Source organism: Sminthopsis crassicaudata, chromosome 4 (genome assembly GCF_048593235.1).
Source record: "Sminthopsis crassicaudata isolate SCR6 chromosome 4, ASM4859323v1, whole genome shotgun sequence".
Taxonomy (NCBI): domain Eukaryota; kingdom Metazoa; phylum Chordata; class Mammalia; order Dasyuromorphia; family Dasyuridae; genus Sminthopsis; species Sminthopsis crassicaudata.
The window spans coordinates 1,396,111-1,420,194 of record NC_133620.1 but is presented as its reverse complement, the minus strand read 5'-3'; the positions used below and the strand labels follow the sequence as shown (position 1 = coordinate 1,420,194).

Genomic DNA, 24,084 nt, shown 5'->3' with positions numbered 1-24,084 from the left:
GGGAGATGGTGAAATTCAAAAGGAAAGGCGTTTGTATTATTTAAATATCCAGTTTGACACGTATTCATACAATGAGCTTTTATCTGGAATGTTGAATGTTCATTTAAAGCTTTAAAAAATTCAAAATATTGCATAATTTTATGGAGTTTTTCTCTCAATTCTAGCATACAATATACAGATGTACATCTGTATCTATTTATCTGTCTAATCCATCATCTATCTATCTATCTATCTATCTATCTATCTATCCTATCACATGGAAATATTCCTTTGTAGTGTGCTTGCCTTTTTGTGTACATTAAGGGTACAAAGACAATGAGACCTTGTTTCCACACATTTTGAAACATTAAAAGAACTTTGAATTATCCAGTGGAAATCCAGACTACTTTCAGGATACTATTCAATTCCACAGATAATCCAGACATTTATACAGCATGCTGCAGATAAAAATAACTGGTTTTGTATATTTTCCTATCATCTATTATTATTCATATATCTATCAGTCTGTATTACCTTTTAAATGTCTAGAACTATAATCAGAGCCCAAATCTTGTTAGATAGAAGAGAAACCACTTGATATTTGTTTTTAAAAATATTTGTATTTATACCTAAATAATAGGTAATATAAAATTGTATGTAACATATACTTTCTATAAAAAATAACAAGTAAGATCAATCATTAATATAACATCTCAACAGATTAAATTAAAAACTCATTTTCCTCATTGAACTAGAGTTAAAAGCATTTGGAGTTACAGAAAAACATTCTTTTCCCTTCTTGAATTTACCATTATAATTAATCTAGAGAAGTTGTTATGTGTGCTTCAATTTACCATCCCTAACTCTAGTGATTTTTAGGAAGGAAGAGGCAAATTTTAAGGGTTTATCATCACTGTTTCTTCCCCTGAATGCCTTCATTCAATTACTCATTTTGGTTTGGTTTTCCTTCTTATAAAAGAGATGGGCTTTGTTGTATATTCAGTGTGTGAAACATTCCTAGTCATTTAGAAGAGTTGTGTGGAAAAGCTTGGGTTTGATGATTGTCTTTGACTGTTTATACAACTAAATAGGAACAGTTACCAGTTTGGCAGCGTCCTGTCTAGATGTCTTAGTGGCTCGGATGGTGCTAGATACTCAATGGATTATATTGTTCATTGACTAGTTCCTGGGTTCTGTGGTTCATGCTGAGAGAACATTGCATTTGCATTAATCTTTATGTACTTACTATGTGCCAGGCACTGAGCAGAATACTGGCTGCCAATAAAAAGTGCCACAATGAAGTAGTTTCTGCCCTCAAGGACCTTAAACTAACTCAGTAGCTAGCAGATTTCAGACTAAATTTATTTTCCTAATATATTAAAATTCATGTTATTGTTATGATTTTACTCCATAGAAAAGCAATGGGGAAAAGAAAGAGCTGGCCTCAAAGCAGGAACACCTGTATCCCAGCTCGTATCTGTTCCCTACTATCTACATGCCCATCAAACAATTAAAAGCATTTATTATACATCTCTCATGTTTCCAACACTATAGAAAGACAAAATCAAATGAACTCCTGGCTTCTGAGACTGGAACTCCTCTTATGAGTTAGCCATTTAACCCCACAATGTGGGAGAGAAGTAATTTTATTTTTTAATTTTTTAATTAAAGCTTTTTATTTTCAAAATATATACATAATTTTCAGTATTTATCCTTGCAAAATCTTGTGTTCTAAAATTTCCCCTCTTTCCCCCATTTTCTCCCCTAGATGGCAAATGATCCAATATATGTTCAACATGTGCATTATTTATATACATACTTTGATGAATATCAAGATGCACAAGAAAAAGGAAGAAAATGAGAAAGAAAACAAAATCCAAGCAAAAAACAACAAAAAGAGTGAAAATACAATGTTGTGATCCATACTCAATTCCCACAGTCCCCTTTCTGAATGCAAATGGCTCTCTACATCTCAAGGTCATTGCAACTGGCCTGAATCATCTCATTGCATAAGAGAGCCATGTCCATCAGAATTGATCATTATCTAACCTTTCTGTTGCCATGGACCATGATCTTCTATCTCTGATCATCTCAAATAGCATCAGAGAACTGTTTTTTTAAGAAAAAAATATTGATATCTTTTATTTTATATTACCCAAATTCGCCATCCTTTTTCCTCTAACCCTCTTAGGAAAATAATATGTACATGGAATAATAAAGAAATGCTTTCCACATTAAAAAAGTAGAATCCAACCAATGAAAACTTAAATAATGATCTTGTTGGATACCCTCATCTGACATTTCTATAGTGAATTGAACTTTTTAAATTGTGTAACATTCATTCTTCTCCTTTGGGATTCAAGACAACTCTGAGTAGCAGGAAATGGGAAGATGCACTTAAATAGCACCTATGATTTGCCAGGCTCTGTATTATGAGCTTTATTAATATTCTCATTTGATCCTCACAACTGTGCAAAGTAGATGTTATTAACCCATTTCACAGCTGAGAAAACTCAGGCATACAGAAACTGAGGCTTTTTCCAGGGTCACATCGCTAGTAAATGTCTGAGGTGGGATTTGAACTAAGGTAATTCATCACCATCCTCCTCATAACTAACATTTATATAGCACTTGTTCTGTGGGATGCACTGGGCTAAGAATTAGACAATTATTTAATTCTCACAACAAATCTCCAAGGAAGATACTATTATTACCTCCATTTTCAATTGGGTAAACTGAAGTAGACAGAGGCTAAGTGGCTTACACAGGTCACCCAACAACCCTCTGAGAGTATGTTGTACTCAAGTCTACCTGTACGGGGTGCTAATTCTCTGCATTGCCTGGATGCTTGGCTACAGTAGTGACCCAGATACTGTTTTCCTTCATGCACATTTTACAGATGAAAAAACCCGGTTCCAGAAAGGTCAAGTGACTTGCCTAGTACCAAACATTGCTTTTTCCTTACCCACATTTGCTCTCTATCCAATCTGTTCCACAGCGTCCACTTATCATCGCTTTCCTATTCTAAGCTAATTAGAAGGATCATGACTTTTGGGTTTTGGGGGGTATAGCATGAAAGCGAAAGCGCATCCTCCCCATCTTTGGTTGTACTTTTGTATTGGCCCATGGAGACCCTTTCTCATTTCCTTCTCTGCATTCCATGCATCGTGTTCACAGCGCCAAAATGTTCCATTAGACAGATAGCCTCTAATGTATTCAGTCATCCTCCAAGTGTCGAACATAGAGCTTATTTTCCATTTTTCCCTATTACAAGTAGAGCAGCTGTGATTTTCTTTTCAGACACAAAGTATTCTTGACTGGCAACACTTTATTATCAGCTCTTCAGTGCAAAACTGTAACAGGCCACTGAGATGACCTACACTGTTTCAAAGGATGTGCAGTTCCCTGAGACTGGCTGAGGCTGCCATGGTTTCTGCTGGTTGGTCTTCTCGGCACCATCCTAGACTCTCCTCACCATTTCGCACACAGAACTTCCCTAAAGACCATGATCTGCTGGGTGCTGAAAGTTCACCATACCCAGATTTCCCCAGCCGCTCCCTGGCCCACGCTTTCTATTTCATACCGTAATTTGGCCTCTAAAATTACCTTCAACTCCTTGATCCATCAACAACTATCAAATCCGTAGGGCCATTCCTATGTCACTGCATCTCCTTCCAGTGACACGCTTTCAGATATTGTGTGTACCATCAATAAGCCCTTTCTAAACTTTCTTCAGACTGAACATTCCTAGTTAATTCAACCAAACTCAAAATGGCCTCCGAGAACTTTACTCTCTTGGTGATCTTCCTCTCTAATTTATGAAGCTACCTCTAAAATGCCTTGTCTCCTAACGATCCCTTTAAATTGGCTCTAGTATAGCCAACTCTCCTTGGACACCAGTGTCATGCCATTCTCAACATAGCCTTTGAGTCTATTGTTGTTGTTGTTGTTGGTCTGTTTTTGCCATGATACACCAATGACCCAGACAAAGTAAACCTGGAAGGATATGGAACAGATACTTAAAACAATGTCTGTCATTCAGATTTTGGAAAGAATTATTCATTTCCTTTGGCCATCGTCAATGTCTAGACTCCACAATTTTGAAAAGATCACTATTCATCATGAAATGGCTGGATTGATTTGTCTGGTCATAGATCTCCTTGACTTGAATTTTATTAATGTGAAAGGGGGGGGGAATACAATAATTACTAAAACCGTCTAACTTCATTTGAACAGAAGCCCATCTAATTTAGTTAGGAATTTGATCTTTGCTTTGTCTTGAATTTGCTATTTGGAGTCCCGACTAGAAGGAAGGGGAAACAAAACAAACAACAAAAAGCATTTATTAAGTGACTGCTATGTGCAGGAATTTTAAAGTACATCTTATTTGATCCTTATAACAACCTTGAAAGGAAGGTTCTATTATTATGCCCTTTTTGGAATTGAGGAAACTGAGGCAAGGCTTTTATGTTTCAGATTTTGAGGCACTTTTTGCTTTTTATTTCAGACTTGAATTCAAGTTTTCTCAACTCCAGACCCTGGAACTTTATCCACTGTACCATCAGCTACCTCTAAAATCATATAATTAAGCCTTTTTTAGGACTTGACATTATTCACTCCCTAATTGGAAAAGTAATAATGAGTAGGAAATAAGTAAACAATCCAAGCATCTATTCTTTTCACCAGCTCTTGAATGGCCAATAAATGGTGTCAGAGGCTGTTCTGCGTCCATAAATGCAAAATGAACCTGATAAGTTAAATGAGATTGAACTTGAAGACCCCGTGATTATAAAATTGCCAAGATGGAGATATTGATTGGGGCCTGCAGTAATGTCGGACTGCAGAAAAAAGCAGACTTTGAGTGAAATTAGTTAAAGAAAATTGTCTGGGCTTAAGTAATGCTTGGCAAATCAACAGTGACCAAAGAGGGAGTGTGTAATATACAGCAGCAAAGGCGACAGGCCGAGGTGGACAAAATGAGCTAATAGGTCATTTTCATCTCTAATTAAAGCCTGAGGTCTTTAAACGGCAGGCTGAAGGAGGCCAACTTTAAGACATCAAAAATGCAAGGAAACTGAGGTGGAACATTGGAAAAGCAACTCAGATGTTGTATTTTTCATTATTCTCGGTTCTTTAGAAAGTGTCAGAAGGAAGACTGTGCAATAAACCCAAAACAACAATACACCCTTCCTTTGTGACACGGGCCCTGAAAGCTTGTGCTGCCCCCCCAAAATCAAGGAATTTCCCAGAAGCCTCCTGAAATAGATCTCATTCCCTCAGTTGAAACCCACAAAGCTCTGTTTCAATGGCAGGTTTTTTCCTTAAATATTATATGGACACCTGTCCCATTTGAAGCTGATAGATATAATCAGCTCATTACACTGAGACCAATGAACAGCTGTTTGGGAATATTGACCATTGGCACCTACTGTGGATGGAAGAGCCTGGAACCATTTTTGGTTCAGACAAATGTTTCACATTATTTATAAGACAATTTGGGGTTTGGCAAAACCTGCGCTGTATCTTGCCAAGAATATTTTCCCTTAATTGTGAAACCATTGTGTATTTCAAAGGGGAATTTAATCAAATTAATTTACCTATAGCTCAGTCAAACGCTATTTTAAAGATCTCTTAAAAGCTATGTTATTATTTTATAACTTCCACTCCTTTTACATGAAAAATATAGAGGGGAAAGGGTCTTTAAAGGCAATAAAGTTGTAATCTCAAATAGTATGTACCAGTTGGACCATGATTTAGAAGCAAAAATAGTCACTTTTTTTTTAAAGCATATAATCAAAGAGACAAGTAGAATGAGGATTGCCAGAATATATAGTGGGACATATATTAAGCGTTTTGAATCCATGTTTATTCCTACATAGCCAATGCAGTGACCTCTCTAGTTCAGGAGAATTCTGTGATGTAGACTAGCATGCTTCTTATCAGTTGTAGCAACAATGGAAAAAACTGTGACAATATGAAAAAATTTCTTGCAAATCTGTAATATATCTGTCCACAAATGGCTTTTTACAAGGGCGTCTGTGTTTAACGAATGGGCTAGGTTCTACGGAAATAATAAACTGTGCAAGATAAGAAAAAGTGGACCCATGGGTTTAGATTTTCATATGTGCCTTTGACAGTTTCATGTGAGAGATTTATGACCGAGAAGAGAAGATTGGGGAACATGTGGAAAAGGAATGTTCCATAGGACGAGGTCTTAGAAACAGAATCAAGGATATAAGGATGTGAATCTTTCAAATTCAAACAAATTCTAAAAGTAGTGGCCCTTCAATAATCCGGGACCTTGTTTAATAAGGCAGCCCTCTTTGATCATTCTCCCCTTGCCTTCGCTGACTGCTCCAGACCCATATTTTGCTTTTCATGGTGGTATAGAACATTTACTCTAGGCATAGTATCGATCATGAGGATATTATTAAGTTAAGCAAGTTACTGTCAGTTAAGTTGAGTAAGACAATTTGGAATGATTTCAGGGAAACCACCAAAACATCAATCATGTCTCCACAAAATGAAGAATTAAGGATCCAAACCAGAGGTTCTGCAGAAATGGAAAGGAGAATTTATAAAACAACTTTAAAAAGCAGGTGATGTAGAATGGATAGTGTTGGAGTCAGAATCGATATAAACTAATTTCAAAACCTGTTACCGACAGTTGTAAGACCCTGAGCAAGTCATCTGATATTTTTTTCAGCCTCAGCTTTCAATCTTTAAATGAGTAAAATAACAGTACCAATTTTATTATGTTGCTGTGAACCTTAAAGCTCTATAACAAATGATAGTGATGAATATTTTGCCCTGAAAAAATGGCTTAAAAAGCTCCTGTGTTGCAGCAGGTATAAGATTTTGGCATAAAGGAAGCTCTAGAGTAACTCAAACTTTAAGGGGAAGTTTAGGATTCTGTCCTGGGTCTTTATTAGCTCACATTGGTCCTATGATCATCTCTATATAAATGACTCTCAGATCAATAACCCCAGTCTTCATTTTTCTTCTGAGATCCAATCTCACATTTCCAAATGTGTGATGGCTATTGCCACTTGGATGTCTCATAAGTATCTAAAATTATATTTTTCTCAAACTGAACTCAGACTGAAAATAGAGGTGAGAAAAGTAGGTTCAGGATAAAGAAACTAAGATACTATCCTTGTTCAACTCCTCAGATTTTCAATCTCTGAAATTTTTAACTCGTCCCTCTCCCTAATACCCTATGTCTGGTTAATCACCAAGACTTATCAATGAAACCTTCCCAACAGCTCTCATATTTGTCCCCCATTTCAACAGATACAACAAATTTTGAAGACATAATTCCTAATTCCTGGTCTATTCACATTATCTTCTTATGCACATTGTCTCCAGCCTCTCCCTTCCCATTTTATACTGCATACACCTGCTAAAGTGAAATTCATCAAGTATGTCTGACTGTAATGTTCTTGTTTAGCTTTCTGGAGGTCTCTGGACCAGCTTTCAACAGAGTAATCACCACGAGAATAGCCAGGGATGAAGTCCAAATTCTTTATTGTCTCCTTCACAGTCTGTCTCCTTGCCTGGGGCTCAGCTAGCTTTCTGGCGGCCCTTCAGATGGGCCTTGGGCTCATTGGGGGAAGCAGGAGGACAGGCCAGCCACCACGAGGCTGATGAAGATGTAATGTCTCTCTGAGTCCCAGAGCTTGAGCTCCAGCCTCCAGTTCTCTGTCTTCTTTGAGTCTGTCTCTGGCTGAGTTTATCCCGGTTTATATACTCTATTACAATTGCATCATTTATAACAGTGGTCCTCAAACTTTTAAAATAGGAGGCCAGTTCAGTGTCCTTCAGACTGTTGGAGGGCCGGACTACAGTAAAAACAAAAACTCACACTCTATCTCCGCCTCTCAGCCCATTTGCCATAACCCGGCGGACTGCATAAACGTCCTCAGTAGGCCGCACGTGGCCCACGGGCCTTAGTTTGAGAACTCCTGATTTATAGTATACTGAGCATAAACCAATCATTCTATCGCTAGGGAACCATTATTTGTTGTAAGATTAAATCAATCCTACTGAACTGGAGAACTCAAATGCTAAACGAGATAGCCATTGTCTTATCAATTCCACTGAGTCAACATCTTATTGTAAGAATCCTTGTTTCAAGTACAATTCTCCAGAATTCTGGCCTATTACACCTGACCATGTTATTCTCCTATTCAAGAAGATTCCATTTCTTTCTTTTGCCTGTAGGATCAAATGCAAACTCTTTGGCTGGTCATTAAAAACCTTTCATTATCTGACATTGATCTGTCTTCACAGGCTTCTTACATATTACTACCTTAACTCATAATGGGCTACAAGCAAACTGACCAACTTACAGTTTCTCCTCCTTAGCCTCCCATCTCTAGGTCAATCTGCAGAATTATAAAATGCAAACACTCACATTGCAAATATTGTCCTTCCTCACCTGCTCTACCCCTTGGACTCTATTCCAAAACCTCACAATTTATTAGGGGAAATAATATGATGGATTATAGTGAAAGGGCTTAATATTTATATGTTAATTTCAATAATAAGGTAGATGGAGTTATGGAGGACTTTTTAAGACATAGTTGCTGAACCTCTACATAGAATTCCCAATCCCTCTATTTTTGCCCGCATGTATTTTGGATTTCCTTCACAGGCTAATGGTACACTATTTCAAAGTCTGATTCTTTTTGTACAGCAAAATGACTATTTGGACATATATACATATGTTGTATTTAATTTATACTTTAACATATTTAACATGTATTGGTCAACCTGCCATCTGGAAGAGGGGATGGGGGGAAGGAGGGCAAAAATTGGAACTAAAGGTTTGGCAATGATCAATGATGTAAAATTACCTATGCATATATCTTGTAAATATTGCATTTCATTTCAAAAATTCAGAAAATTTAAAAAAAGACATGGTTGCTGAGCTGAACATTGACAAAACCTTGGGATTCTATAGTGCAAAAGTGAAGAGGGTTTGTATTGCCTTTTTTTTTTTTTCAAAAGTAGGAGATGTAATGTCAAGTTCTGGGGAAAACTCACAGACTTTGACTACAATGGCAACTGAGTGAAGTAGAATAATGGTGAACAAAATGGAAATGGCATTTTACTTTGGTACCACAATGACTGCTTGACAGGTAAACGCATCATCAGAATGCTTTTATCCTCTTCTCTGTGGCTTTCCTTTGTTTTTAATATTTTATCAATGTTTTTCCTCATATCATTGTCACTTTCACTGATGACTTCTCACCCCAGGGGCACCTACCTTTGTGTAATCAAGGAAAAGAAACCAACCCCTTAGAATTTAGATTTATATCAAAAATGCCTCAGATCACTTATGACTGAGGAGCAAAGATTCCCTTGATCTAAACAGAGGACTCAGAAGTGGGATTACTTCCAGACTAACTTGTCTGTTAGGAAAGTGAAATTCTTCCGAGCAGAACAGCTGGGATAGTGTTTTAAAAACAAAATTCCATTCTTTTGGAAGCAAGAGTAGTTCCTGATTATAACTAGAATATTGTTTTTAAAATACTACCCCAGCTGTTCTTCTGCATCAGAAGAATTTTACTTCTTTAACTTTTTTCAAGTGTTTTCTCTGGATCCCAAAAGTATGAGGACATAGCAGATCCACCCACAGTGTCCAAGTCACATGATGAGTGGCAAAACCAAACCAAGAAGATCTAGCAGATCACAAAGCCATCCTCACTGTAGATTCGGAAAGACTTCATATGAACTAGAATCATTGTTATGAGGCTCAAATCAAGAACTTTACTCTGAAACTTTAGGGAGAATTTTATTGTTGATTAGGATGGATTGTGTTCACTTTACTCCATTAATCTGGATCCATTGGGGTTCTGAATCTGGACTTAAATCTTTATTTTTCAGATCTAGTTATAGACTACGGAAAATTGTTTAGATTCCTTTTACCTGAATTTCCCATGTAAACTGCTAAAATAGACTGGCGACATAGACCACATGTGAATCAGAGACATCTCCGATCATCTCACTACAAAAATGTTTAATTATATGAGATACCCATTAGACTTTATGTCCAATATAAACTCACATTTTATTAAAATGTGGAAACTAGCAAGAATAGTAGTTGAGACCAAAAAACAGCCCCAAGGAATCGAATAATTTGTTAAGTTCCAGATAATCTTTGAGAGATCTCAATATGGATGTAGTCTTCCTTTTAGATGAGGAACACCCATGCTTTAGCTGAATCCATTTTTAAAGGTGAATAGGATTCATACTATGGAGGTGATAATCTTATAGTTATTTGTTGTAGTCAGACAGCATCTAGAGTATTGTGTTTAGTTCCATGTGCTTATCATTTCAAATAAAAAGATAATGAATTGATTCATAGTGAAAGGAGAGCAATTCAACTCAATCCCACAACCACTTTTGTTGCTGTTGTTTAGTCAAGAAGAAGAGGGAAGAGACTTAGTCTGTTTATTCATAGATGATAGATAAAATCCATACCAGTGGGTACCAAGTTGAAAATAGGAAAATCAGACTTGATATCAGAAAGAATTTAACAACTGGAGTTCTTCCTGCCATTGTGATCCTCAAGTAAAGAACACATAACCATTCTTAAATGGTTTATAGAATGAATTCCTTTTCATTTATAGACAACACGAGATGATCCCTTAGTTCCTTTGTGCTCTGATCTGCAATTGCTTGAGAATGACGTTAGTCCAGTGTGTGTGTGTGTGTGTGTGTGTGTGTGTGTGTGTGTGTAGGGGACATGGACCCATGACTGTGTTTGTGTGCATTTGGGATAATTTAAAGTGGATAATGAAGTCAAGGCCCATATCAAAATAATATTTCTAAGTATACACACACACACACACACACACACACACACACACATACACACACATAAAAGTGTCTTATATACAGTAGGTATTTCATTATTTATCAGGTGAATAAATATCACTGTCCATTTTAAAAATAAGTATTTTTATCTTTCAGTTGTCACCATTCTCCCATCCAAGAATATCGCATCTTCTTGAAATAATTAACTCTGCATGATGGCCTTGCTACAAACTTTGGTTCATTTTCTAATTTTTTATCCCCACTCCAATTCTCTGGAGCCAAATTAATGCTGCCACTGGATAATTAGGGCATATACTGAACATCCCACTGATTTTTTTTTTGGTCCTCAAGGTAATTTACTGAGATTTTATTGTTGGCAGGAAAAGAATCTTAGAGGATAAAAGATTTAATGATATGAAAATATAATAAAGAAAAGTTAAAATTTTGACTTGGAGTCCTCAAAAAAGAAGAAAATCCTAAAATATAACAAGGGGATTATTTCTATGGATTATTTCTATTATTTCTATTTCTATTATTTCTACATAATTCAAATGTTTGAGTATAATATTCAGTAAGTGACTTACAAAGAAAATCAGGTATGTGTGTGTTTTTCTATTTGCATCTCTAGTTCTGGGCCCATAGTATACTCTAGATATTTGCCAAATAGAAGTGAATGGATATGAATCATTGAATTGACATGTTCATATTCATGGGATACACTATAATTTATGACATTCAGATTAATATAGTACCTGGCACATGGTTTGTGTTTAATAAATATTTTTGATTGATTGAAATATGATAAAGTATTGGTTAAAAAAAAGAGTAAATGCAGTCAATTTATTGGCAAACAAATACGATGTTCACACACCCTATTCAAGAATTCAATGAAATTGGGATGTCACCAACATGGATATTCCATCCAATCATGCATACCATAACCCATCTATGTCTGTCCATTAGTGAGATTCTTGTCAAAATCCTCCCATCAGCTTACTACTTTTTTTTTTAACTTGAGAGCAGTGTTTCTTCTATCCTTTTAACTCCAGCAGGGTGCCAAGGAAGAATATGGTTTGTCTAATGGCTGTCCTTTGCTCTTGTCACATGAGTAATCCACCTTATTCAAAATCATACCCAACTCTCTCTTTTTTTTTCTTTTTTTTCCTGAAAACCACCCATGTCGAAGAAGCAAATGAAAAAAAGCTGCAGGAACCCAATAAGTTTTTTTTTTCCCCTCAAAGCCCTAGAAGCTTCACTTAGAAGAGATATAAATAACCTTGAATAGATGATACTATAAAATGTGAGGGCATGGATTTTATATCCTTGGGAGGATGTCACATAATGTTTTGAAGGCGATAGGTACACTGAATTCAATTTATCTGAATTTTATATAATACTTGAAGAAGAGCTGTCTGTTTTCCCAGTCAAAAAGGTTATGAAAAAATGGGTATCATTAGGATCAACAAAGATGGTGAGAATGAGAAGTATCAATAGTGAACTTGAAGGCCCAAGGCCTTACAAAACTGAGTCTCAGGAGCTATTTAGTCTAGCAGCAAAATCTTCTAAGTGTGTATACTTAGCTCCTGAGAGTTAGTTAAGAGAGGAGATGAGAGAAAGAGGAAGGGCTTTATGAAAGTGTGAGATAATGAATGAATGAATGAATGATTGATGAATGGAAGGCACTTCAAATCATTTATTAAGTAATCATGATGCACCAAACACCTCAAAATATTTCCACTCAAATGGTGATAGATTATACATCCAGAAGAGTGGAAGACAAGTGGGTTATTTTGTTTTGGAAAGTCACTGGAAGCATAATGGAATGAGAGAGGAATAGATTAGAGCATCTTTTCTAGGAGCATTGACAAGAGTTGATTTGATTTTGATTCCAGTCCTGCAAGAAGAGTGAGTTGTGAGATAGAGATATTGACAGGGATTAACTAACACATGATATCTGATAAGAAATATAGGGAAGAAGATGAATCATGACTATGTGTCAGGCCTAGAGATACCAAATACCAAAGAAAAACCAATCAAGTCAGCTGTGCCCAAGTAGGAGTTTCAGGCCTGGAACAAGATTAGAGAGAGCTGAGCACTAGAAAAGTTGAGAATGAGAGATTTAGCTAGAAACATTAAAAAAGATTGAGACTTGGAAGGAGAGACATGAAGGGGCTCCTGTCAACCCTCCCTGATCTTTGTGAAATAAAAAAGAGAGCAGTAGCTGCCTAGGTAGGGAATGAGGTCATGGGTGGAGATGAAGATGGGACTTGAAGAGCTTGGAAATAATGGCTGTTGTTTGAAAAGATAATGCATTATATCCTGTTTATGAGGTAGGAAAGTGAATAAGACATGAGAAATATGCCTGCCAAATGTTTAGGGGATAGCAGGTTTGGGAGCTTAACCTGGTAAGCTTCAATTGGGGGCAAAATTCAGTGATGTGAAATGCTCTTTTCTCCAGTGATATTGTATCAAGCCAGAGAATCAAAATGAAAGCAATGGCCTTGGGTTTTCTGTCTGTCTCTCTGTGTCTCTCTCTGTGTCTCTCATCCCCTCCCTTCCTCTCTCTCTCTCTCTCTCTCTCTCTCTCTCTCTCTCTCTCTCTCTCTCTCTCTCTCTTTCTCTCTCTCTCTCTCTCTCTCTCTCTCTCTCTCTCTCTCTCTCTGTCTCTCTCTCTTTCTCTCTCTCTGTCTGTCTGTCTGTCTGTCTGTCTCTGTCTCTGTCTCTCTCTTTCTCTCTCTCTCTCTCTCTCTCTCTCTCTCTCTCTCTCTCTCTCTCTCTCGTGATCTGTCTTTCTCTCTGTCCCTTGAAAGTTTCTGAACTGGACTGCTTTGCCCTTTTCATTTCCAGCTCATTTTACAAATAAAGAAACTGAGGCAAACAAGGTAAAGTGACTTGTTCAGGGTTACAAAGTTAGGAAATGTCTAAGGCTGGATTTGAACTCAGATCTTGCTGACTCTTAGCCCAGTGTTCTGTGCACTAGGGTGCCATCTTGTTTCAAAACTTACCTCTGATCGTAGGGTAAGTCACTTAACCTTCTCCTTCATATTCATCTCAAGATCATGAAAAACATGGAATTGTTTTACCAACTGGAATCTTTCTTATCCTTTTCTTCCCATTGAATCCTGGAGTGTTTTGTTTGGCTTGATTTGATTAAATGGATCATCTGTTTAAGTTAGTTTTAGGCACTCCTTAGTTTATATTTTAATGCAAAACTTTCAGCTTCTTCAGAACTCTGATTTAGTAAAAAGTTTCTCAAGAGAGTGAATAGATAAATAAGGATTAATGTCTACTTTAGTTAATGATTTCAGTACTCACTTTAATTAATTGTGCTATGTAGTCATTCTTTATTCATAAAATATAATTTGTGCTTAGTAAAGGGGTTTTTAAAGAGAAGAAAACAAATTGCATCAAGAAAAAAAAAAAAAAAAACATTCTACAGTGGCCAACAGGAAGTTGAAAGATAAGCAGAAGCTAAAGAAATAAAAAATGAGAATTCTTTCAATTCCAGTATTCACTAATGACAGCAGTTCATTCTTAATTAATGTGACAAAAGAGATGGGTTTGCAATCTTTCTGTATCATCCTTTATTATTTTGCCCTTTTATTATCTGAGCTTTACATTCATCTTCCCACAAATGACTAGAAAACATGTGTGTTCACTGAAGGAAATAGTATTTATGCTTTCAGATGTGCCTCCATTTTATTTTCCCTTTATTTTTAAGTAGACAGAAAATTGGAGCCTTATTTGGGGAAGGATTCTTCCAAAACTCCCAGGCTGTGATTAGACTGGTCAGCTTCAGTGATTGACCCAAGAGAACAGGTCACTGCCTGAAGCTGTCTTTTTCTTTTCTATTCTGTGGTCTCCCTTCTCTCAATTTACCCTAATTCTCTTCTTCTCCTGGACCTGACTGAGCATCTGTTCTGTCAGTATAGAGCCTTAGTGGATGAAAACTTCAGGTGCTGAAGTGCAAATAAGCCTTTGATGACAAGGAGATGTCAGAACAAGAGACAGAAAGGCAGAACTCTTCCTCCAGCAATTCAAAACATTTCTCACTACCCGCCAACTGGGGAATCCTGAAGGATTTCCACATTCATGTATTTCACATTAAAGAACAGAAAAGAGAAAGGAGGTAAAGGGAGGAGGAGAGGAGGAAGGAAAGAAAAGAGGAAAAAGAGGGAAAGGGAAGAGGAGGGAAGGAAGGAAGGAAGAAGGAAGAAGGAAGAAGGAAGGAAGGAAGGAAGGAAGGAAGGAAGGAAGGAAGGAAGAAAGGAAGGAAGGAAGGAAGGAAGGAAGGAAGGAAGGAAGGAAGGAAGGAAGGAAGGAAGGAAGGAAGGAGGGGAAAAGGAAGGAAGGGAGGAAGAAAGAAAAAAGAAAGGAACAAAGAAAGAAAGGAAGGAAGGAAGAGAGAGAGAGAGAGAGAGAGAGAAAGGGAGAAATGGAGGAAAGGAGAAAAGAAGGAAGTAATTACCAAAAATAATGAAGAAATTTTTGATTTTACCATATCCTTAAACCCATTTTAATGGGTTTGTGGTCATCATATAAACTACAAAAGTAAAAAAGATATTCTAAGTATCATTAATGAGCGCTTGGAATACTTGTTGACATTATTCTTGGAAACAAATGAGCATCTATTTAGACAATCACTGCATTTTTGGCTTATCTCAGCACGTTTAAATTTAATTCTTTTAAGAAGAAGGCCATACTTGCGTTATATCAGTCAATCAGACTCCAACTATTTACTGAACACCTACTTTATTCAAGGTATTTTCTTATTCCTTCTTGAAAATAGATGGAAATTAAGCAGTCCTTACTCCAAAAGAATTTTAAAAGCAGATGAAATGAAAAGATTGCTACACATAGAAAAATGAGTAAGATCCCAAAGCAGAATCTGTCATTAATGTCAACTGAGTAAGGTGAACAAAGTTCTATTGAAGTTCAGCAAAAGAAGAAGAAAACACCATCATAGAATCATAGAATTTGAGCAGAGGCTTCTGAAGTCTGGTCTAATGTCAGAAATCAGGCATATCAAGGTGAAGTTTCTTTTGTAAAATCACGTGAGAATTGTGTCAATGGTGAGGTTTGAACCTCTCTGCTGATTCTAGGACCATTGTACCTTTTTATTTGAACATTAAAGGTTCAAGATCATTTTTATGGGTTCTAATACTTGAAGTGCCCTAAGATGAGCTAAGAGGGCTGTTCCACTAGACAATTATCAATGTTGAGATGTGCCATTTTATGAACGAGGCTTCACGTCAGCTCACAGAAGGAAGAAGGGGATAGTTATTATAAGAAACTCATCAATTGTAGATTGAAAACTTTGGAGAGAGTCACTTCTATGCTCTTAGGGCTTCCAACTTAGAGAGAGAACAGAGAGTTTTGACCTGTTTCTTAGCTCTGGAGGTGAGAGAGGCTTTCTAAAGATCTAGAGCCAGAGAAAGCAGATGAAGGAGGGGAAACAGAATAACTCATTGAATGAGAGCATGTTACAAGTGATGAGACTATTCCCTCTTTTTTACTCCTAAGTTGAAATCCTTGTACTTTGGGAAAATCAAATTAGGGAGGGGATCAGAATTGGTATATAAGGTCGGAACACTCATTTGTCTGATTGAGGAAATTTAGAAAAATAAGTCATGGGGACTTATTCAAAACTAATTATTAGTTGAAAATTAGTTGAAAACTAAGCAATGAAAGTTTTAAAAGAAGATTAAGATGGGGAATTCATGTGTTAAGTTATTGGGAAAGAAATGGAGTCACTGGAGATCCATAGTTGATACCAACAATGCTCATGAGAGATTAGAAAACTTGGAGAGCAGAGAAGGGAGTGCCAATTAATGAAGACAGAGGAAACATATGGTAAAAGATAATGGAGTGCAGGGAGTCACTATTTTTTGGAGTTTAAGTACCTGGGTTCAAATACTGTCCCTACTTCTTTCATGTTGAACAAGTCATTTAATTGTTTTTGCTAGATCTGCCTGTTCTCATCTGTAAAATCAAGAGGTTTAATCCAATGACTTTGGAGATCCTTCCTACTCTATAATGATGATCTATGAGGGTTCAGAGTTGAATCGAAAGGGTGATGAAAACTCTGGAGGAAAAAAATCCTTGGAAAATCTCCAATGACCTGGGTGGATTTTGCCTGGAAAGGAGGAGACCAAGATATGACCCAGAAATGATCTGCATTCTATACTCTAGGGAAAGGGATGAGTAATGTCCTCTTGCACTGAGAGCAAAAACTAGAGAAAAATTGGCTCATGCCGAATTGGACAAGTTGGACATTGTTTTCCAAGGGATAGAATTAAGAAACTGTCACAGTTATTGATGGAGAGAGATATGCGTCTTTATATATTTGCAAAGGTCTTGAGAAGAAGATTCTGTTATATGCTGGATTTTATTTCTTTCTGCCACAAAATAGGGTGTGGAACATAGCTTCCATTCTAGAATAAGAAAAGATGAGTTCAAATGTTGCCACTGATTCTTGCTACCACTGTGAATTTTTGGCTAGGTACTTTCCCACCTAAGATCTCCCCTTCACATCTATAAAATGAAAGCTTTCTATTAGCTGGCATCTCAAGTCCCTTTCTCCCTTAGAATTTTTTGGTTGTGTCATGTCCCTCTTTTTATGCTAAAGTCAATAAACATTTATTTTTAAAAACCATACTATGTTCTAGGCATTAGCCTCTGGGGGAATACAAAGACAAAACCAGTTTCTTTTCGTAAGGAGTTTAACAATCTAATGTCGTAGAAAATATGTAAAATAATAATAATAACAATAACAATAATAATAATAATAATAATAATAATAATAATAATAATAATAATAATAATAATAATAAATGAACATATAAAATAAATTAGGAGGAGGGCCACTAACAATAGACCAGATTTGGGAAGGCTTCTTACAAAAAAACATATTTTAGCTCAGAATTGAAGGAAGCCGGGGAATGCAAGAGACAGACAAAAATAATTCCAAAATGGGGAGTAAGAGTGAAGAGGAGAGGCAGGAAAAGTGCCCATATTTGGGACATGGAGCATCATTCCATGAACTTTACTGTTCAGAATATGTGTGATCCCATCATAAAGGCAATAAAGGGAGACATCCCATTATATCTCCTGTCATACTATCCACTTCTCCCTAACCAAATTGCATACTAAGAGCAGTTAATGGCCATAATGCACCCTACCTTTTGCTAATTCTCATAGTTCATACTATGAAAGAAATTTTCCCCCATCCAGATGATTCATCCAGGTGATTCAGAATGTAATTGACATTAATTAGAAAAATTACTGATTATTCTGTTGATAATTTCCCCCAAAAGGAGTAAGAATAGGATTTTTCATAGCCTCAGAGTGTGGTCTAATTGGAATTTGGAATATTGATTTAACTATTTGAATTTATTCACATTTCAAGTTGTAATATAGATGAGAGCCATTAGAAACGATAGTGCGGCTGGTAGGAAATAAAAGGTAGGATCTGTAGCGTGCCTTTTGATCACGGCTTTGCTTCTGCTCACCTAAGCTCAGCGTGGAAACCAGGATGTCAAAACCTTCTTTGTATGGAGACACCGTATAGAGACTTGGCAATGTTCTGAACACGTCACAGCATCGGTCTCCTTTGTTGGTCTTTGAAGGCTTGCCTACTGCCCGCTTTAGAAATACCCAGTACAATGCAGGGACAGCTGTGAAGTCAAACACTGGCTCACCTGTCCATTGGAACATCGTTGTCAGATGGCTGGCGTTTGAATCCAAGGAGAGTAAGACTTTTCTTCTTTTATTAATTAGTGGTTTTTCATCAGGGCTTTCATTAATCAATATGTCTGCAGTGGGGCTGATCTTTTTTCCATAGGGCAGAATGAATCCCCGCTGCCTTGTGGATTGGCCAGACCAGTAGCACATCTTCCTTTTTTCAATGTGTTAGAGGGACTTAGTGATATGAAAGAGATGAACTCTTCACAAGATGCCATGGACTTCTTTTCAAGCAGCCATTTTTACCTGGTTATGCTAATTTGCCCTGGAATAAAACTCTCAGATGTCCTTCTTTCTTATCCTATTGCTGGAGGAGAGAATATCACAGCCTGCATCAATCAGACGTACTCTAGCTTGAGTTGGATCACCTGAAATGCAGCTTGGGGAGCAGAAATCCAGAGAGTGCCAAATGCTAGGGAGTCATTCATCTTCCAATAATGGGAACAAGCCCCATTTCCTCCATGAAGTCTAAGCAAAATGTTACTTTATAGATTGATCATCATCATTATCCTTTTGTAGATTGATCATCGGTATTGAATAAAAGCTAGAAAAGGTCTTAGAGGTCATCAAATCTAACCCTCTTGGGTCATAATGGACAATATTAAGGGCAGAATAATGAAGTAATTGGCTGAAAGTGAAAATTTCCAAATTCAAATCAGTGTACTATTTTCCAAATGGAAGATTCTTTCCCTCATGCCTCTAATGACTCCCTAGTCTGTCTATTTGATATTTAGAGCATAAATTCTGTTATTATATCTTCTTCTTTGGCTGTTAGCATAAATTGGCATATGATTCGAACCTATTCATCTTTGTTTCCCCTGCTAGACAGTAAGCTCCACATGGTCTTATTTAATTCAGATTCATGTATAATATTGCTCACGGGATAGTCTATTTAATAATTACTAAACTGAACTGAATAAAGCATTGTTCCAACATTGAGCCAAATGGATGGTCCAGAGCAACATCAAACTCGTGTCTGTTCAGGTCATATATAGACACTCAAAATTCATCTGTGTGGAGTTTTGTCTGCCAACCTTTCAGGAAGATAGGAAGAAAAAGACAACATGGTAATGATTCTTCATTACCGCATTTGGCAAAGATATTAGCATGCTTTGCTATCTCCTTCTACAACTCATTTTACAGGTGAGGAAATGACATAATGAGGTAAAATAACTTACTAGATTACACAACTGATAACTGCATGAGGCCCGATTTGAAATCACAAAAATTAATCTTTCTGACTCCAGACATGGCATTCTATCCACTGTATCACCTGTCTTCTTCAGGCAGTTCTTGAGACCCTACACTCAAGAGACAAACCTGGACTTAAAATAGGGGAATCAGTGCTGATCTTGGATCTGATGGCTCCCCTCAAAATTGTTTAATATCACAAGAATATCAGTGAAGCTCTGGGGCTCTCTGCCAATTATCTGTCATTCCCACCATTTTCTTCTTCAATTATACATTTCATTGATGACATCATTTCATCACTTCTGAATTCCTGATTTATAGTGGGTTATAGTGACTTCATGTCAAGCAAACCTTTCCAATTTCCATTGGATGATACTTCAGACTAAGACTTATTTTTGGATAGAAAACCTTCAGAGTTCACTCATCAGTTCATATATTTTAAAATGACAGTGCAACTTACCAATGAAATGACCCCAGAATTGAAGAGGTTGCAAGTGATAGGATTCCTTTACTCTAGTTTACTGTTGCAGTTCACATGATGATTTTCAGTGAGTATACAGAAGGTCACCAGCCACATCAACAATTCCATTTACATATATACACATACAGGTTATATATATATATATATATATATATATATATATATATATACACACACACACACACAGGATGCGTACTATTTTCTTCGCTTGCATTGTAATAGTTCAATGAGTATTAAATAGAAAAATAATAATAGTTATTGAATAGCAAATTTACTGGGATTATTCCCTCTAAACCCCATTTTAAAATAAAAATGACAATGAAATATTAGTGATAACAATAAAAATATTATAATAATATTTTAACACTATGAATGGAGTACTGGACTTAGTTAATGGAGGACTCAATTCAAGTCCTTTCTTGGAATCATTTTAGTTATGTCAACATGGGTGGGTGAGTATCAAAAGCTCTCAATTCCTCTGGCAATTCTCTAAGACCATGTGTTACATCTAGATGGCTGAACTGCTTTGATGGGGGGCCCCATGATTATGTGGCTCTAGATGAAATATATCTATTGTATATATGTATACATATGTATATATAAGTAGATGTGTATATAAAATTGTCATTATTTACTTCACAAATATTCGTTGAGTTAAATGGATTTGAATTTCTGTTACACCTCTCTGTGTATGGAACTAATAAGATCTTTTTTGAGCAATTAATACAGGAAATGGTACATAGTAAGTTCAATATCATTAAAATCATAATTAATATTTATATAAAACTTTTAGGTCTATAAACCACTTTATGTATATTATCTCATTTGATTCTTCTACCATGTCTATAAAATCAATATTACTACTATACCCATTTTACAAATGAAAAAAAAAATGAAGTTAAGAAAGGTTAATTAATATTCCTAAGGTCACAGAGGTAATAAGTGCCTGTGGCAGCATTTGAATTCAGATAATGCTTACTCCAGGTCTAATACTTTATCCCATAGGTTATCTGGATACCAAATAATAAAAGATGATTAATGGATGGATTGATTTTTTGAAGGGGCTACCTTTTTATTGCTGTTGACCTTGACCTTATAGCAATCTAAATATAATAATTTCTCCAAGAGTAGCATTCTTTGAAATAAGGCAGGTTAAAAAAGCAATTTTTCTATAATATTTTTAAAAATCTTTTTAACTTTTAAAGGCTGATTGTTTTTTAAAAAGTGCCCAATACCTAACTGATAATGAATTGGGGGTGAGATTTTTTAATATATTATTTTCGGGGTGTTTTCTTTAATGCGTTGGCATCAAATAATAGTATTGAAAATATGACATATTCCCCCCTCCCGTCGTCTTGCCACATGTTATTAAGAATGGTGATTTGCTGAAATTGTTTAATTATGCAATTAAAGGGGGGGTTACATGTTCTCCCTTGAATACATAAGGAAAAAAGATTTTCAATTAACAATGACCTTTAAGACTCCTACTGGTTTGGAATCTGCAGCTGGCAGGACTGACTGCAAATTAGATTCTGCAATATACCTTGTACCTTTTTTTTTCTCTCGGACTGATGAGTTTCATAGAGTTGGCAGTGGCCGCCCCGTTTCAGGCAGCTACAATTTTGTAGCAATCTCCAGCCTCGTGTTCAATCCCCTAAGGGATGCTTGAGATGTGCTGTCAAACCATTTCGATGTATGTGTATTTTCATTCTATAGCTTGGCTTTGTACTCGTTTAAGAGAACCAGTCTTTAATTTGTAACGGAACATTTTCAAGATGAAGTGGAGAAATGTGGGCCTTGGGAACAGTCACCAGGGTCCACCCCTGTCCTAGTGCTGCCTCTCAAATGCTTACTTCCTGTGTAGAATGGAGTACATGATTAAAAAGAAAAGACCCAGAATCTGTTATCTATGGCCTATGGTCATTCAGGGCATTAGCTCAATGACCATCATTAAGTGCCTACTGTATGTCGGAGATTTTACTTAAGTACATGCTATAACAAATCAGAAACAACACGGTACAAAAAAGTGCCTTCAAATTTGACCTCTTAATCTACTGAATGCCATCATCCTCACAAATGCATTATTACTTGGATTATTATTTAGGCCATTATAGTTGGCCTAAAAGAAATAGAAAATAAATGTCTCTAGAACTGGATAAAGTGCATTCAGATCTCTGTGTGTGTGCATATGTGTATATGCAAACTTGCAGGTTTGCTAGACACAAAAATAATAAAATGACTACACTCACCCTCTACCATGGTCTCCCCACTTTCTAGCTTTGCAACTTTAGGCAAGTGACTTTTTAAAGGCTCTTTAACAATTGTCAGTTGAGCAAACACTGATTGAGTATTTATTCTGTCTCAGAGACTATACCAGGGATTAGGGATTTAAAAAAAAAAAAGACCACCAAAATTTTTGCTTGGGCAAAATGTTATATTTGTTTGCAGGTGTGATCATTGTAGCAGAAATTTGCTTCATTTCTTTTTCTTTGGAACTTTCCTGGACTGGGAGCTGCAGGAAGACAAGTGTCTTTTCTTAAATGGCAGTGATATCGATAGGAAAGATGTTCAGAAAGTGTGTTTATATTTAAATAAGACAGCACCTGTAGTCAAAGACCTTAAACCCCAGTTATACTGGATATTTCATGTGTTTATCATGAATCCTAAATGAATTAGTATCTATAAAAAGCAATTTGTTAACACTAAGGCATTATAATAAAAATATTTTTGGTTCCCAGCTTCACTGCTCTTGTTCTTCAGAGCAATAGTAATGACTCTGTCCCATTTGTATCTGTTACTTTGACTCCAAGAAGGGTACATTATACATTAAAAGCTGAAAAGGATTTCTTAGATCTTCTTGGACCACCCCAGTATATTATGGGCAGGAAAACTGGGAGCCAAAAGGTAATGTGAAATATCGAAACTCACATAAGTTAGGAAGAGGAAAAAATAAGCACCCAAGCATTTTCTCTTTCCTCAAATATATTGCTCTGTCTGTGCCAAAAACCTGCCTAAGTCAATGATTCATATGGAAAAGTTTGCTTTTAATTACATGTTTCATTATTAGAAACCTAGAAGAATCAGTAAAATAATAATCATTTGTAAGAGATTTACAATTATGGAGACTCATGTCCTCTGTTGATCTTCTTGACTTAAGGCATTCTAAATATTATAATTTCTCTGAGATATTTGAGGAAACAAGTTGAGAGACACATAGGGTTCTATCTGAGGTCACCCAGCTAAAAGTCCCAGAGCTGTGATTCTAGGAGCAGTGGAAACAATCACCAATTAGGAATCGGAGTAGATTTAAATTTTTCTCTGTTCCTTCCTCCCCGTGGATGATGGGGAAAATTCTGAAGGTTTTTGGACCTTACTATCCTGCCCTGCCCTGAAAATAAGGGATCTGGAAAGTGAGCCAGAGATCCCTTCTCCCTTGAGAGTAATGATTCTTTGATCCATTCCAGAATTTTTAGAATCAAAGCCCGGTATTTATTTTTCTTCTTACAGAATCTTCTATTCCATTTTTGGAAAGGTTGCTAGTGTATCAAAGGACTTGGTCTGCTATATTTTAGGGTGGAAAATGTTTTAAAATACACACATTTCAAAATAAATAAATAAACATATTCCCATCCTTTAAAAAAAAAGTTTGTTTGTTTTTACAAAAGCCTCACCTGTCAGTCCTCTTCATTTACAACTGAGAAAAAAATCGTAAAGAGTTTGTGAACTTCTCGATGGCCCCTGTGTTATTTCTTATGCTTGTATGTGCTACCTCATCATACAGCATACGGAAATGCAGGCAGAACAAAGAGAGCTTTTTGCTTGGGCTCACATTTTCATTTTGATTAACAATTTTCTCTCTCTTGTAA

At 36.4% G+C, this 24,084-nt stretch overlaps 1 protein-coding gene across 1 annotated transcript in view; it reads left to right on the top strand.

The window, feature by feature from the left end:
* Positions 1-24,084, top strand: part of NEGR1 (neuronal growth regulator 1) — a 1,167,619-nt gene that overhangs the window by 408,434 nt on the left and 735,101 nt on the right. The gene's annotated exons all lie outside the window — the stretch shown is intronic.